Raw genomic sequence first — 3,024 nt, forward strand, 5'->3', positions numbered from 1 at the left:
CTATTATTGTGTTAACTGTCGATTTCCTCTTGTATAGCTGTTAGCAGTTGCCTTATGTATTGAGGTGCTCCTATGTTGGGTGCATATATATTTATAATTGTCATATCTTCTTCTTGGATTGATCCCTTGTTCATTATGTAGTGTCCTTCCTTGTCTCTTGTAACATTCTTTATTTTAAAGTCTATTTTATCTGATATGAGTATTGCTACTCCAGCTTTCTTTTGATTTCCATTTGCATGGAATATCTTTTTTCATCCCCTCACTTTCAGTCTGTATGTGTCCCTAGATCTGAAGTGGGTCTCTTGTAGACAGCATATAGATGGGTCTTGTTTTTGTATCCATTCAGCAAGCCTGTGTCTTTTGGTTGGAGCATTTAATTCATTCACGTTTAAGGTAATTATCGATATGTATGTTCCTAAGACCATTTTCTTAATTGTTTTGGGTTTGTTTTTGTAGGTCCTTTTCTTCTCTTGTGTTTCCCACTTAGAGAACTTCCTTTAACATTTGTTGTAGAGCTGGTTTGGTGGTGCTGAATTCTCTTAGTTTTTGCTTGTATGTAAAGCTTTTGATTTCTCCATCGAATCTGAATGAGATCCTTGCTGGGCAGAGTAATCTTGGTTGCAGGTTCTTCCCTTTCATCACTTTAAGTATATCATGCCACTCCCTTCTGCCTTGTAGAGTTTCTGCTGAGAAATCAGCTGTTAACCTTATGGGAGTTCCCTTGTATGTTATTTGTCGTTTTTCCCTTGCTGCTTTCAGTAATTTTTCTTTGTCTTTAATTTTTGCCAATTTGATTACTATGTGTCTCGGTGTGTTTCTCCTTGGGTTTATCCTGTATGGGTCTCTCTGCACTTCCTGGACTTGGGTGGCTACTTCCTTTCCCATGTTAGGGAAGTTTTCGACTATAATCTCTTCAAATATTTTCTCGGGTCCTTTCTCTCTCTCCTCCTTCTGGGACCTCTATAATGTGAATGTTGTTGCGTTTAATGTTGTCCCAGAGGTCTCTTAGGCTGTCTTCATTTCTTTTCATTCTTTTTTCTTTATTCTGTTCCGCAGCAGTGAATTCCACCATTCTGTCTTCCAGGTCACTTATCCATTCTTCTGCCTCAGTTATTCTGCTATTGATTCATTCTAGTGTAGTTTTCATTTCAGTTATTGTATTGTTCATCTATGTTTGTTTGTTCTTTAATTCTTCTAGGTTTTTGTTAAACATTTCTTGCATCTTCTCGATCTTTGCCTCCATTCTTTTTCTGAGGTCCTGGATCATCTTCAGTATCATTATTCTGAATTCTTTTTCTGGAAGGTTGCCTATCTCCACTTCATTTAGTTGTTTTTCTGGGGTTTTATCTTGTTCCTTCATCTGGTACATAGCCCTCTGCATTTTCATCTTGTCTATCTTTCTGTGAAAGTGGTTTTTGTTCCACAGGTTGCAGGACTGTAGTTCTTCTTGCTTCTGCTGTCTGCCCTCTGGTGGATGAGGCTATCTAAGAGGCTTGTGCAAGTTTCCTCATGGGAGGGACTGGTGGTGGGTAGAGCTGACTGTTTAAGCTAATGGATTTTAACTGGACCACCATACTGCACATTAATAATGGCAAGCAGGTAATGAAAAGTATTCAAATTCTAATATAGGTATCATTTTTTAAATTAATTCATGTGGACTCAGAAATTTAGGCTTAAGGGAATTTTGCTATCTTGCAATAAGAGCAAATCCAAAGTCTTAGCTTACATTAGTCTGAACTGAAGACTTTGTCTCTTTAGAGAGATTTTGGCTTCTACAAACTGGAAAATTCAATTGAAGAATATTTTGTATCATCTCTTTTCAATACTGTAGCTTTATACATCTTTTTGACATGACCATATTTCTGTTTCAGATGCAATCAAGATGAGACTTGTAAGAAGAATTATGTATCTGGAAGGAGGCATTTTGTAAATCAACAGACTATAACTACCAGAAGCTGTAAAACTTAACTAAAGTGTTCAGCTTGCAGTGAGACAGATTTCTCCTGAACAACAAAGGAAATACTATCTTACAGCTATGTATGTTGTGAATGTCCCATAAATTAGAAAAGACTAGAAAAATATGAAAATTTTCAAGTGGCTGTAGTGAGGGTATGTTCTATATACTGTGTCACCTTTGTAGTATGATACAAATGAACAAAGAGTATATAAATTAGCCCTCATTTTAAAGAACTGACCAAAATATCAATTGTGAGACACCCCTTTTCATAAAAATACGCATTTTAAGCAAAGATTAGATGAAAATTAAAAATTTGTATTTACTTAGACAAGTAGTTTCCAGAGTGGATACATTTATTTCTTAAATGCAAATACATCACCCTTCAACACATATACAATAGTTATAATTTCCAGAAATTAAGTCTGCCTGAGAGAATTGCAATCTCCTTGATTCATATGTCTAACCCTTCAAAGCAGAACCTCAGAATTTCACACTTTAAACATATAGAAGAAGGTTCTGGAAAGAGGAACCTGTATCAGCTCAGAAAGGGAAATAGTTCCTTATATTTTCTGGGTTGACTGAGATAAAACAAGATGACTTCTCTCACGTTACATCAAACATTAAATCTAAAATAATATTCCTAACAAGGAATGGGCTAGTTGTGATTTTTACTTCCCTATCTACTGCTACACTGTACTGAAACAAATAATATTAACCTCAGTGTAAACTAATTTTACACATGCCAAACACTGCACCTTGTTCATTATCTGAGATAAAAATACAAAATATAAACTAGTGATTTGAATTAAAGGTCTTAAGTATCCAATATTCCAAAAACAATTGATTAAAGAAAAATTATCAAATACTCTAAGCATTATTTTTCAGACGCCTAAGACTATATAGTTTTTGTATAAATAAAAAATGTACTTCTATGAAACACATATACAATACGAACTAATGAACTGCTTTAGAAATCCTTAAAATCTTAAACAGTTAATCCAGAAGTATACATAAATTTCACTGAGAGTGAAAAATATTGCAAACAAAAATAACTTATGATCCTATTA

The sequence above is a fragment of the Eubalaena glacialis genome, chromosome 1 (genome assembly GCF_028564815.1).
Source record: "Eubalaena glacialis isolate mEubGla1 chromosome 1, mEubGla1.1.hap2.+ XY, whole genome shotgun sequence".
Classification (NCBI taxonomy): domain Eukaryota; kingdom Metazoa; phylum Chordata; class Mammalia; order Artiodactyla; family Balaenidae; genus Eubalaena; species Eubalaena glacialis.